At 40.5% G+C, this 15,139-nt stretch overlaps 1 long non-coding RNA gene across 2 annotated transcripts; it reads left to right on the top strand.

The window, feature by feature from the left end:
• Positions 1 to 2,351: 2,351 nt before the first annotated feature.
• On the top strand, positions 2,352 to 12,059 carry LOC306822832. Of its 2 annotated transcripts, none has more exons than XR_013778955.1 (4): positions 2,352 to 2,474; positions 4,332 to 4,438; positions 5,189 to 5,312; positions 11,167 to 12,059. It is a non-coding gene; the product is annotated as an uncharacterized lncRNA (long non-coding RNA). The 2 variants fall into 2 exon arrangements; XR_013778956.1 differs by lacking the exon at positions 2,352 to 2,474 and adding an exon at positions 3,124 to 3,203.
• The last annotated feature ends 3,080 nt before the right edge of the window (positions 12,060 to 15,139 follow it).

Below are 15,139 nucleotides of genomic sequence, written 5' to 3'. Positions count from 1 at the left end.
ACTCACACATCAAATCTCTCCTTGTTCACACAATCAGCGCTGCGGTTTGTATTTCCAATGTTTATAGTGCAGTTATTTTACTCATTCACACATTCAGGCAGCAACTACAGATGTGGCAGTGGAGCCAAACAAATGATTCAAATAAAGATAAATCAATTATACTTTTTTTTTTGTTGCTGTATAGCCATATTTTTAGGATGCCGACAGCTGTACATACACATGGCTGTGAATCCGTGGCTTTGTGATTGTGACTGAAACAAAGACCTGCTGATATTAACAGCCCTCGACCCTCTGCAGTGAAATTGCTGTCTCAGCCAAACTTCCAGTTAACCTAACAACAGGCTGAGAGCTGGAGCTGAGACGGGCGATAAGCTTTATGACAAACTGTCACATTGTGTATCCTGTTGACCACTTTATAAAAGTGCTGATGTGTTTGCACAATATAGGCTTCACCTTTGATATACCTTAAGTAGGCCTGCATGGAGAGAAATGGAAAAAAGGCATTCAACTTGACTGCGGACAGTGTGGTTTTTAAAGGAGCCAAAATGCTTGTTTTTATGAATTTGTATTTGAGTGTAATTCTAAAACCGACCACTGGGCGGAGTCTTGACTTAAACTGCGTAAAGCATAGGGTTATTGGATTCAGGTGTGTTAGAAACACAGTTTTTAACAGTATATGCTCTATGACAGTGGTGTCCAAACTTTTTTTCTTGCGGGCCAAAATTGTCACGTTAGAATCGCTCACGGGCCACAGGTTGTTTTTTTTTAAATATTGGAAGGAACTTTTTGTATTTTGACTTCTTCAAAAAATAATGTAAATACACAATAACTAATTGCAGTGGGAAACTGTTGTGTTCTATTTTTTTGGAAAGAATAGTCAGGCTTTTATAGGTCTCCCTCGCTAACATGAAGAAGAAAAAAAAGAACGAAATATGCCATCTGATGAGGCCTGGGGCCAAAATCTTCAGATTCTTCGATTTGAAGTCAAGGGCCACAAAAAATCCACTCAAGGGCCACAAATGGCCCCCGGGCCACACTTTGGACACCCCTGCTCTATGATGTAGGCTACTGGACAGATTGAGGCCTTTTTGTGCATTACTGTACCCTGATCATGAACTAAAATGGACAGATTGAAGACTATCCGACTGTTTGTTGCAACGCCAGGAGCACTTTTCCAGAAATAGTTTTCACATCTCACATCTCAGTGGTGATTGCTTTGGACAATATAGGGTTTGTTTTAAAATAGTCACCACAATTTTAAAACTTCTACTGTTGGCTCCTTGAGTTTCAAACAAAAAGAGGATTGTATCACCATCTACTGGGGGTTATTTGTCATTTCAGCTATGATGTTGCTTTTTAGATCCACACACTGAAGGCTTATAGGGACTAATACTCACAAAAATATGTCACTATTTTAACCCTAAAGTTAAACTGACTGTGTCTTTACCTTTATCAGACTATGTTTGACTCCTCTATGGGCAATCATTTAGCCTTCACGTGTTAGGCCCACCAAACCACTGTTCTCATTTTTTTATTTATACCTGAAATGCTTTGTGACAGTTCGTGGAGAAGAAGAAGAGCGCGCGTGCCGTCACGCGTGGTCTTTCCCTCATATTCAGGGCGTGACTCAGGGGGCCGGCGATTTCCCGCGAAAATGTCGATGACGAAACGTGACGTGGAAAATACCGTAAATGCCAGTAAAGTGGAGCTGTGAGTCACGCCAGTTACCGTAAATTACTTACATTCATTAAAGAGGCACTTTTTACAGAAAGAAAAGCTATAAACTACTTTGTTGGGTTTTCTTGGACAATATCGCATTACATTGGTAAAAACGGATGGATATCCGAAAAAATAACATTTGACACAACGGTGTGTTTTTAAAAATATATATTTTATAGCCTATTTGTTAGCTCCTTTTGTCTTCTTCCTCCTAAAAATTGCACTTTCAGTCGGTTTAGCTGAGTCAGAAAAGTAGGCCTATATCCAAAATGTCGAATCATGTAGGGCTGCTCCTGTGCCAGAAAAACGCCACCTGGTTTATATCCAATGTGGGCCATTGGTAAAACTTGCAGTAGACTATTTAAATTCATTGCATATTAAACACTGAGGGTCCACAGAGCCCAGAAACCCTTAATGTGGCTGCTACAGGTCAATTAATGAAGTCGATATTGGCGCATCAAATGTAATCTATTTGGGAAAATGGTGATGCCAAATAACATTCAAAAACCGTGAAGTCACTGCTGAGCCTTTTATGAATGTAACACTGCCATCTGCTGTTGCCAAAACAACATTGCAAATTTTTTTTTTTTTTTTGTCTTGTCACCACACAAATTGCTGCGTGAGTTCTGGATAGAAAAACACCACCACGAAATGCCACATTCTCCACAGGCCACTTGATGAATATTATATTGATTCAACAGAAGAACATGGATACAACATCTGGAGAAATCTACTTTAACCAGAGCCTCAAGTCAGTGAGTATCGACAACCAAAGACTTATTCAAATGAAATGGCTTAGCTACCAGCATGTTTGGCTTGACCCATTACAAATAAAACGAGTTTTTTTTTTTTTATCTTTAAGATAAAGTGATTTTTTTTTCAGGAAAGTTTAAATATATGTAAGATTCACAAGAAAAAAAACAATGAAATCTGCTGTTCCAAGTATGTAGGCTATACAACTGCACCCCCCCCCCCCCCCCCTTGTCTGAAGGGAGCTCTTATAACACTGCTTTTGCTGTAAAGGGCACCAACAAACGATCATTTGCATTGTCTGTGATACTTGAAAAGTAATTTTCGTAAAACTATAATTGAAAAAATATAAACATAGAAGTGACAGGCTTTAAACACGACATCTGGTAGCTGCGTCAAAGTGAAGTAGTTTACGGTAAAAGGGCGCTCATTACCATGTGATCTCACCGATGTTTGTAAACATGCGTCAGCCACATGTGATTCTGGCGAAGAGGAAAAGACTCTCCAGACGCCGGGCCAACCAGCGGCCGGGGGAGTGTCAGGGGCGGGGTTCCCGTGTTGCGCTATGGAAAATCATTACAGGGATACAGTCCGATGAATGTGCGCTCTGAGATTGATAACAACGACAAACAACGAGACAGAGACTGGGAGCCGGGTGGACTGTTGGAGGACCGGCTGGGAAATGGATGAAACTGTGTCGGCGCGGGAGGGACACATGCTTTTGGGATAAACACGTAAATGATTTATATTATTCTATAGGGCGAGAGGAGCATAATGCTGCGTATGTTGCGTAGAGAATACCACTGTGTAATTCATAACAACTCAAGCGCTGAGTTAAAGGGAACAGAAAGCGCGGCAGAGTCGGAAACAAGTGTAAACATTATATAAGGAAGGGAATTTAAAGTGGTGTGTTTTCGGCAAACACGTCTTGAGGGCTTTGTTATTAAACATAAATAAACACTTTGTGTAAATCATAAGTGTTTCATCACCGACACGACAACAGGTAAATTAAAACTGCGTCAGCGCGAGGGACCGTCAAGCCACATGAAGTCCTGTGGGAATTTCCGCTGCCGTGGAGGAACACGCTGTGACGGCATGACACTGTTTGTTTTGCTTGATCTCAAACTTGACTCTTTGCCTGAATTTCATATCGAGATATGGATGTAAACAAAGCGTGGAGTCGGGCGGGCATGGCGTGTGAAGGAAGAGCTCGGAATAGGATGCTGCGCAAGAGATGGTCAGTGCGTAATCCTGTTTGTGGGAGAGGACGATATTACGCAGTTCATGCTGGCACGATCATCAGACACCTCGTGTTTATAACTTGTTCGCAGACATAGCCTATTAAACTCTTTATGTGTGTAAATGTAGGAGACAGATACTTTTTTCCAAACATGGTCACACGGGATGATCTTGAGCTTGTCATCTCGCAGGACAGCAAAACTTCAAATTGAGCAACACAATAGTGACGCAGCTTGTTTTGTTTTGAAGATGTCAGACAACATTTTGCTGCGTCACAGAGATCCCAGGAGGTCTTAAATAGTAATCTGGCTTTTTAGTGCGCACTTGATATGATGAAAACAAGTCATATATCCTAACTATAGATGGCGCTGTTGAGTAAGGAAATACTTGCTCTGTATTATCATCTGCGAAGAGATGTTTACAAACTGATAACTCGTCATATCCCCCTCAAACGCAGTTTTACTCTCCATCTCTTGGCTCTTTTGTCACCTGTTTTTCTTTCTTCTTGTTATGAAAGTAAATCACACAAATCCATGAGCTGTTTAACTAATTGATATAGTTTTGAACTCTTAACAGTTGTTGCTGTGTGACATCCTTCCTGCATGTATGTTTCTCTTTACTAGAGCTTGTAATGCACACCGCCCGAGAACAAAGGGACCATGACGCGCCTGATGTGATGTCACAGTGGTAGATAACTCCTAGTACTCTCCTTACTTGAATTTCCCTCAGGGTCAATAACGTACCTATCTGTCTGTCTGTCTGTCTGTCTGTCTGTCTGTGTATGACCCTATGTGAAGGAAGTCACGGTGCTTCTTGCCACTTGCCTGCTAGAGGGTCAGCAAATGGTGAAAATGAGATGCAATTCTTGTAAAGTGGATTTGTTCAGTCAGTGGGTGAATCAGCAGTCGGCCTCACAAATTGCCAAACCACTGGCAGGGAATCGGAAAGAGAGGGAGCGAGAGACGGAGAGAAAGAGAGAGAGAAGAAGGGGAGGGGAGAGAAGGAGAGCTTTAATTATGTGTACTGAATAGAAACTTGACTCCCGAGGGAAAGTCACTATGGTAGTTTTGAAACAAACAGGTAAAGGTCACAAGAGTAATCGTCCCGAGCTTAACACTCAAAGTAAACCCTAAAAGAGAACATCCCGTGTTCAAGTTTGGCCTATTAGTGAAATGACAAAAACTTTGAACTAACTCATCACTATATTTTTTTATTTACAGCCGGTATCATGTCCTGTGCAGTCGTAATGTTTACCGACTCTTCTGAGGGCCAAACTCTAGTACATGTGACCCACTTTCAGAGACAAGGAAACGTGACCTCAATAGTTATTTTGCTGTTTTTTCAGGGAGGGGCGCTGCCTCTCAAGTCAAACAAACAAAAAGACCTCGTACAAGAAGGCTAAATGCGTAAAAGCGTTTTTTTTTCAGAATGCTAAATAAGGATGTTATTGAACGCTAAAAAAATACGTTTGTTTTTTCAGCTGGAGCAAATGCAACTCAGCAGATGCTGCGGAGGCCAAAATGCAGCAAACCAGCACGTTTGAGAGACTCTGGAGTCCTGAGGGGAAAGAAGTGCGACTCCACTGATGGATGTGTTTACAGCAGGTGAGGCCGCATCACCTGTAGCCCACACGCAGCAGACTTCACAGGAGACAGTGAACGCCCCGCTGCCTTTTAAAAAACCGATCCATCCTACACGCACATTATAGAACAGCAGGTGGTACAGAGCATAGAGATGACAGTGCTAAAATTAAACCCGGAGCACTGCTGGCTTCGTCGCGAGTTGATGATGATGATGGTGATTTATTAATAGACAAGTGTTAGGCAGCATTCATTCGCAGGTGTTGTTAGCAGCCAGGCACAGAGCGGGCTGAAAAACAGGGAGACAAAAAAAAACAAAAAACCTTGAAGCAACTGTGCTAAGACACAGGAGGGACATCACTGTACTTAATTAATATCATTAATTGTTCTGTGTGCAAAGGTACTTTAATGAATTAATATCTTTAAATAGGCCTTCATGAGATAAAAAATAATGTGGGGACATTTTTGAAGAAGCTTAAGTGGCTCCTTTAAGAGTGACTGCAAATAAAGAAAACAGGCATATTTTCTATCTTCTTTTAAACCATATCTACTTTGTGAAGATATACTTCAAGCCCCCTTTTCGAAATCTTTAGATAATCAAACCATTAAGCCACTCCGGTGATCATCAGCAAGACATCTTATTTTCCTCGACAGGCAGAGCAGGCACCAGAAGAGGGTGACAAAGTGTTAATCTGCTCTTCTCTCTGCAGCCTCAATATCTTTTTTTTTTTGTTTTTCTCCACGAAGGATCAGGTTTATACCATCTCAAATATCCAAACATTTCGTAATTTGTTGCTCCACAGAAAAAAGATGACGCAATGTAGAAGGAGATATGTAAGCTCTTACATAATCCAAACATAATGGTACTTTGGGTACTCGCTGTCCTTAAGAAGCAGGAAGAGAAGTCTGTGTTACCTTTGGCTTTGATTGGTCGAGTCTGTGATTCCTCTGTCATGCCACGTATTTATGGTAACACTTGTAGAACTTCCACAGCACTAGTGCTGCAGGTCATTGCAGCTCATACATTGATCTCGAAATATTTTACTTTTACATGCGGGATAATAACCACAAATAATTCATATTTCAATTTTGACAATATTCTGAGAATTTTGAGCAAAGTCATTTTGTCACTTTTCTGTGATTCCACAAATGTTGGGAGTTGGTTTAAAAACACATTACCTCGATGAGTTTGCCCCTCTCACTCCTGATAAATAAGGACCTCTAATCTGTAAGAGGATTAACCACCTTCCCTATTTGCACGTGCACACATGCACACAACCCCGCCCCCTCCACTGTTACACACACACACACAGACTGTCATACTCGCACAGGCAGTCAGTGTTTCTTTAACCTCACCTACTTTAACGTGATTGTAGAAGGAGTTTATTGGCACGTTTATTTGGATTTTATGTAGGACACAGGTGAGCGAGGTGTGTTTGCATAGCACAGTTGGCAAAAAAAAGGGCGTTTGATTGTTAGCATGGTACACGCAGCTAACATAGTTTTCCCATGTCAAACTCCAGTCAGGAACTTTAACTGTTGTGATTGACGTCATTAATAGTTTTGTAAAGTTTTGTAAACAAATCAATTCTCACAGTTGTTATCATATTACTTCATTTTTGACCAAAACAACATTGTTAGTAACTCATTAGCGACTATTAGACAAAAGCTAATGTCACCCCCCCCCCCCCTCCTAGCTAATATTAACTTTACCTAGAATTTTCAGTAATATGCTATGTAACATTTTTAAACTGGCACATTAGCATACAGCCACTTCGTAGCAAACATTACTGTTAGCTTTAATTGATACCTTTCCAATTCTATCAATTGAACATTGTTAACCCTTAGTGTTAGCATGCAGCCACTTGCTATCTGATCATAGATAATGAGCTACCAAGTTTGTCTTTACAACTTAAACTATTGTGGGAATGACTTTCACATTGTCATTGTTCGTTGCGTTTTTCGTCGCTGATGAACTTTGAAATTCAAACGTTTCGACAGAGTTCCTCATATAAGTTATGGATGGTATCAAAACGACAATATATCGTCGTCCTGACTTTATCGCTTCTTACGAGTATCGATGTTTGATTAAAAAAAGGTGAAAAGGCTAACGTGAAACGAATGACAAACAAAGAAAATGAAAAAACTGTGAGATGTGTCAGAGATATGTCATATCAATAATTACTTTAATTCCACATTTTACTTTTTAGGGACATTTAATATTTAGTGAATCTGATTTCATGATTTTTGTATCAACTATTGCAGAATGCCTGTTCTGTTATCTCCACGTTTTGCGTATCGTATCGTGATTTCCCCGGAGGACAAAACTATGACATCATAAAATCATTTGAGCCTCCCACTGTGGGCACGGCAGGGAAAATAGCTAAATCAGTTTATGAATCAAGAGCTTTAATTTCACCTTTGGAAATGATGCAATGATATAACATAAAGTGAATTTAGAATCAAAACAAGTAGATCTGCTAATCCCGTTGTTGTAAACAAAAGAGATGATTTCTTTTTTAGAACTCTCTTTAATTAGAAACAGTGAAGTTTTCATTTGTTGATATCACTTCTGTTACTGGGATTAGTTACGAATTGATGCAAACAGTTTGGTACAGATTTTAGAAAATACATTTAAAGCATTAAATTAGTGTATTTCTAGTTTTGTCGTTCAATGATTTTGGTTTTAATGTTGGCTGATGGGTGTTTATAGACGGTCAGGTGTCCTTGCAGAGATAAAGCGTTGATGCAGAAATCAGTCTCAGCACACCAAACAGTCGCCATAAGGGCTTTCAGGTATAAAAAAACAAAGAGAGCAAGAGTTCACAAATGTTGATGTTACGTGGAGGCGACGGATGAAAGCAATGACTCAGCCTTCGTACCGCACTGTCTGCCTGAGACGCACTCTCAAACTCGACACTGCATTAATGTAAACACTGGGAGTGTTTGTCCCAATGCACGATGTAAAGTCAAAGTTAATTTCACTAAAGCACATATAGCCATAATTCATGCACACGTCCAATCTTTAGTGGTGACAGTGAAACCAACCAGTACAACCACTCCTGTTTTGGTAGCGCTGACACTTAACTAGCAGTGAGAGGATTAAGCAGTGACACAAGGAAATTGTCCCCGAAAGACACTTGAAGGTTTTGGATTAGTTGCCACGTCACCTTTTCCCATCAACAGGACAACAGCCTCCTGCCATACAAGGTAGATAAAGCTGGCATTTTACTGCCAGAACTACAAATAGAATCAGGGGAGTTTTCCACCTTAATTGCCTTTCTGCCATTTATTAAAATTAAATAGCAGCGGGAATAGTGACAGAGAAAGTTACAAATGAGCTCTCTTAAGACATTCAGTGGACAACAGGGGGTTCGCACTAATGAGTCTTCACCTATTTCGGGATCTAGTTTTCTAACCTGCAGTTCCGCCTCTTGGACCAGGAGCAGGACTGGGAGGCCTGAGGCAGATCCAGGACAGGCACAGTATCCTATTGTGCATTTCATAGAAGTCCACAGGGAGCTGCACAGGTTTATTTTTCCACTGTATGAAACAGTGAAATGACACTTTTTGTTGGGGTACATCTCAGGTGTCTGTTTTATGTTTTTTCTTAAACTGGGATCTCGGACAGCCGATGCACTTTTGCATGCTGTGTCATTCTACAAAGAGCAGGCCATGACTCATTATGTGATCTTGTTAGCCTAGTTTCAGAAAATAGTCGGCATGGTTTTTTTTTTACCTGGTTTTGTTTCTTGTCCATCTCTCTCTTTGGATGGATCGACAGCTCCAGGTTTTAAAGGACAGGAGTAACAGGTCAGATGTAGCCTGTCGGAATAAAATCAAATGTATCAATCTATTAGTCATAGTGGTAATAAAAACTACACAGCAAAGTCTTGCATTCATGGAATATATTTGCAATGGCAGTAGTTTTTATCCACACCTGGTGTTAGATATTAGAAAGCATTCAGGTTATATATTGATGACAAATTAAACTTTTGGTATGAAAGCAAAAAAAAAAAAAAAACACCTGCTCTTAAAGTCCACTAGATGGTGCTGTGGGTTTACATGGTGAGGCCGGCAGTAGCTGAAGGAAGTTGATTAATACAAAGACGTGGAGTCTTTTGTACCCATTTAAAAGAAAACCTGTTTCTGAATCAGGTTGACAATATGAGGGGTTCTAAGATCTATTTTGTTTTTTTTGGCTTTGTATGACTCTGGATTGAATGGGGTATGACTTGACTCCATGCCATCTGCGCCCCCAAAGTTATCCTTTTAGGACATTATTTGTAATTGGAAGAGATTAATAAATGTTCTACACGTTATCAACATACTCAGCACATCACTAAACGTCTATAATCAAAGTTGTATGCTATCAAAGCACATTGTTTTTCTGAATACTTAAGATGTCAGTACCTCAAAGTACCAACAGAAGCTCTCATGTAGACCGATCAAGAAACCGGGCCAGCACAGACTGTTGAGCTCACTTTGATTTAGTTTGGAAACACTTGTGTCTTTAAGTAACATAAAGACTTTGTACTTGTTCAGACTTAAAGCCCATTCCAGTCCGCTTGAAAGTGCAAGTTGTGAGCTCAATATGCTTTCATATGGTAACCATGGTAACTTGATATTATTTTATTGTGTTGATTATACCTGTTTGTAATGCATGTTAGTTTTCAGTCATTCAAATGTAGAACTACAGTAACTTACTATCTAACTCATGAAATGACCAAAAGTAGTTTTCATTTTATCTCACTGCTTTTTTTTCCCATTTCGTGACCTCGTCTTTACGTGAAAGATGAGTTTCAAAGAAGCAGCTGAGGTTTCATCAGGCACAGAAAGGTTCGAGCCTCACTTTAAAACAGCTGTGAGAGGAAACATACTTTCCTCTTTGAATACAGACACAACAAAGAGAAGTAGATCAGGTTGTCCCGCTGAATTCTTTTTGCCTGCTAAAGCCTGGTTCACACGGCAGGATAATTACGCCGATTTTGGCCCCGATTCTCCCCTTCCGATAATCTTAAGGACGCCCCGATCATCATCAGATATATATATATATCAGATATATATTCAACATGTTGGATTGGAGGGGAAAACCTGCATGAGCTCATTGACTGTGACACGTAGCCAATAAGAAAGCGAGGTGACGTAGTGGCGAGGAAACACCGGTAGCAAAACATCTACTCACCTCCATATCATCATGTAGCAAGTACAGCTCATGCTCCCGTAGTCTCTGCTCTGTGACCGACGCCTCTTTTTAAAAGGTTATTTATTTTTTTATTTTTATTTTTTTTTCCCAGATAAAAACAGCACAAACAGTCGCCATTGCATCCTCTTCGCCCGTTTGTTGACTCTGGAATCACGTTTGATCTCGAGAGGTTTTGCGAGATTTCCCGTCTGATCGGGGGACGTTCGCGAGTGAAATCGGTTCGTGTGTGGTGTGTTGATGTTGCCGTGTGGCCGCACACCACACACTGTACGACTGAAACTGTAAAACCTCCGATTATTTATCGCCGCGTGTGGTCTCTGAAGTTTTTAAAATCCTGCCGTGTGAACCAGCCTTAACGTGCTTTGACTGAACACTCTTATTTTTTATCCATTGAAATCACTGAGATGACAGATCAGTGTCCTGTTGAGATATGACCATCGTTAATATATCAAAGCAGCAGTTTGGCAACACTCTGGAAAGAACATCCGACTAATGCAAAGTCTAAACTAGACTTCATTATATTCTTCACAATAATTGTGCCAGCTCTTTCAGTGACATGTAAATGCAGTCAAAGCACATGTTAATTATTGTTTTCATGATCACTAGAACTGTGAGTCAGGCAGGGTCCCCTGTGGAAAGTGACGACATTGAGGTTTTTCTTTCTCATTGCAGAAGAGGACCTGGCTTCCAAGGGTTTGTCTAAAGGCGTCCTCCCCAGGGAACTGGTTTCAGATGGTGTCTTAGAGTATTAAATCCCATCTAGCACCATTTGAAATCGGTGTTCTTGAGTGGGAACAGACTCCAGGAAGGACGACAGGAACAACCTCAACTTGCTATAAAGATTGTGATTTCTGTTTACGTTCAAGATCTAGGACAGATTTATGACCCCTTGAGCTATAAAGAAGTCCAGGATTGTATAAAACAAAGAAACAAGATATCCACTGATGATGGCAATGCAGATTGCTTCTCTCAATCGGTTCTCTCTGCAGCCGATGTCCCGGTGATTAGAAGAAAAGAAGAGCTGGATAAGTGTGCCCGTCTAAACCCCTCTCATCAAGGCTGACCGTTTTCTTCTGGTGTTCAGAGTTTCCATCATGTCTAGCACCATTTGAAATCGGTTACAATGCGGAGGGAATATCAACAAGTCTTCACTGATGTAACCAGTCCTAAAAACCACCACAAGATGGCAGCATCGAGATGCAATTCACACCGTCGTCTAAGGAAAACAAGTCGGAAAGAATCATTGACGAGATGAAAAAAATACATCTAAGTCATCAGGTGTTTTTTTTTACGTCATCTCTTGGCTTTAACCTTGTGACCATCACTCAACTGTGCTGTGTTGGATTTTCTGCTAGCATTATCTTCCCCTGTACATGAGATAGATAAATTAATGGATTATCTGCTTCAGTGGTTTAAAGGTTTTGTCCAGTCAGTGCAGAAGTCTCAAAAGGTACAGGAGTTCCTCGGATTAGATCAATGCACAGTATAAGCCTCATTCTAGCATCATATTAAAAACACAAGGACATGTGACTCTGGCCATGAATAAAGTACTAACCACCACCAAAGCCAAACCTCAACCTTTTTTTCTAAAACAAGAAGTGTAGAAATAACTTCAAGACATCTTTGTGTGTCCTTAAGAGTGATAGTCACACACAGTTTCCTGATTTTAAATTCGGACCTCGGACAAAAAGGAACTTCACAAAGGTTTCCATCCATGAATAGAAGTATAAAACTGTGTAGTTCCAACCAAGTAGTCTGTTTGGTTAAGAGGCATTCAATGACTTCTGAGCCTTTAGACTCCACCTCAGCCAGATGTTCTGATTCTGACTGCACAATAACAACATGCCAATAAATGTAAATAAAACAAAGAAGCTTTAGATGGTAACCATGGATACAAATAAAGTGGCAAGAATGCAGGGAATATGTTTTGGTTGCTTGGTAACAGGTCAGTTTCAGTTTATGGAGCAGAGATGATCTGTGTTTTTGTGTGTTTTCTTCTGAATGCTGCAGCGATTAATTCAGTACTACGTCACCATGATGCTTAAATAAAGATGAAATGATAACGATTCACCTGAACCTTGACACATTTTTTAAAAATTGTTAAAAAATGAACAAAGAAAGTGACCTCCAAGGTCTACAGGGATCTATGGTCAGTAGGATCCAGTTAAATGATCATTTTTTTTGCACTGGTCAGAAGTCTATACTGGTTTTCTTTCTAAAGCAAAACTTTAATTCAAAGTTGTACAGTGTTATTTTGATGAAAGTCAATGATTAAATAAAGCACATCCAAGGACGCCTGATGGCCTAGTGGTTAATAATAGGACCTTTAAAAACAAGAGTTATAGTGCTTTGACACATGAAGGAGTAAACAACAACAGAGCAACCCACATGAGACAGACAACCAACAACAACAACAAAACCATCAAAACCTGACCATCATCAGAAACCAAACATCTGCAACATAATAGCTCATAAATAATAACTCAGGCAGCGCAGGTTGAGCCCAAGAGCAGCGTAGATGTAAGAAGATAAGCAAGCAATTAAAAGAGGTGGAAACAATAACAAGTGGAGAGAAGCCGTAAAAGAGATGACGAGTTAGCTTAAAGAAGATTGTAAAAAGGTTAGCTTGTACATCCTGTGTATGGAGGCTGTTGTCTCCGTCGAAGCAGCCGTTCGATCCCCCCCTCTTTCCCCTCCTATCATGTCCTCTTTCTTCAGTTGTCCAAGCCAATGAAGGAGCACATTTGGCTCGGCCTTTCTCAATGCTAGTTGATGTTTTTATAGAATTGTGACCAATAGATGAAGCATTCTTCATTTGTAACTTGTTATTTCACACTTTCCTGGCACTTCTGCTCAGTTACAATGGGAGACACCCCGTCACTTCCATCATCATCAGAGTCAATTCTTTCGGAGAGTTAGCTCTTTGAGGGAAATGTAATTATAGCATGTCACCTCTTTATACGTGCCCGTCTAATGAGCTCATGCTTCATTACATGGAGAGCAGACAGGAAGTCGATATTAGCACCCCCCAAAAAAAATCTCTGAAGTGTCGGGCGTGTTACCCTGCACACATCTAAGGGCTGACAGACACGTGAGCACAGGTTTCTTTAGAAATCAAATCTTAATTTAAATAAATGAGCGAGGTTAATGCTAACCACTTAAGCTAATGCGGTGATGTATAACAGTGTTGATGATTTTGTTATGCTACCAATGCCACCTCCTTGCTAGTGTTATTGTATGAGAGACTCTTGTGTGGTGAGGACGTTGTCTTGTGCTCTGATAAGTGCTACTTTGACTTAATGCTGTAGTCAAGATCACGCTAACCGAGTCCAAGACCTGAGACCTGAATGCTCCGAGAGCGATTCAAGACCAAGACAACAAATATTCCTTCAAAATCAACATCTTCTGTAAAGCGGTTGTATCACTCACTTAGACGTCACACTGGAAAGGTTGCTGCCGATATCGGGGGATAAAACCAAATAATGAATGTTCTTTCATACAAGTGAAAAGAGGATCATTGGCTGTAAATGATTTATATCAAGTCTTAGCATTTTCCTGATTTCCTTTTTTAAGGTATCCATCACCGATCTCTGATCTCATTCATTTTAGCATTTACGACACCGCTGAACAATCAGAAACACATATCCACATGCTTCTGAAATATGTATTGAACATTTTCACTTTGTAACTGCAGACAAGTGTTGTCCATCACACAGCGCTCTAATGACTCCCCTCCACCTGCTGACCCTCTCAAACCGACGGTCAAGCGTTAACCCTGAAGTCAAAGCTAAATCAAAAATGCTTCAAATGACCCTCAGCTAAAGGAGTGTGAATCTCCTGCAGCATGACCTTATTTCTATCGCTGGTGTGGGCAAGAAGCCAAGCGGACAACACGGTGAGGATGTATTCATAGCAGAGCGTGTTGCTATACAGTATCAACAGACGAACACGAGTGTGTCTATTTGTCCGTCTGTTTCGAGTTGTTTCACTTTGGAGCAGCGAGCGAATGACTCATTAGGAGTGCCTCTGTGTAAGATGAGATCATCCGACGGCACTGCAGCTTCACTCGTTTCTTCAGAACCGACCAGCGCCCTGCTCTGACGTTGCTGCGTCTGTGCCAGCGTCACTGTAATGTGGTGAGTGTGGTTGTGGTGTTTCTGGTTGTGTAACATGACTGGATAGTCAGTATTTCCCCTGAGATCAGCAGATTTAGGAGGAACACCAATAATTTTAACTTCAGACTGATTGTAACACACACAGAGACCTGAAGCACTGTGAATTATTTTAAGTTCACTATTCTCTCTTGAAATGACCTAAAGAGCACATTTAAAGAGACTAAATATGACTACAAACATAAAATAATAAATGACCCTCAGTGATTTACTTCCCCTGATGTGTGATGTCTTAAAGATGTTTTAAAGAATGGGAGTTGCTGTTTCATGTAGTGATAATCCATTTTGTTCAGGTTATAACAGACACGTACTCTAATAAAGAATGCGAACGTTTACTTTGAGATAACTGCCATCAGCCACGCTGATGGTGGGTATTCTCGCTGAACATCTGTTTCTGTTTGACTGCCGAGGCCACAGTGGGAACGGTTTATGTTTGTCTTCATTTTAAAGATGTCCATCTGCTCAAATCATGA

This window comes from Symphodus melops (genome assembly GCF_947650265.1).
Source record: "Symphodus melops genome assembly, chromosome: 4".
Lineage (NCBI taxonomy): Eukaryota > Metazoa > Chordata > Actinopteri > Labriformes > Labridae > Symphodus > Symphodus melops.
The sequence above is the reverse complement of the archived record's forward strand: the minus strand, read 5'-3'. Positions and strand labels throughout refer to the sequence as shown.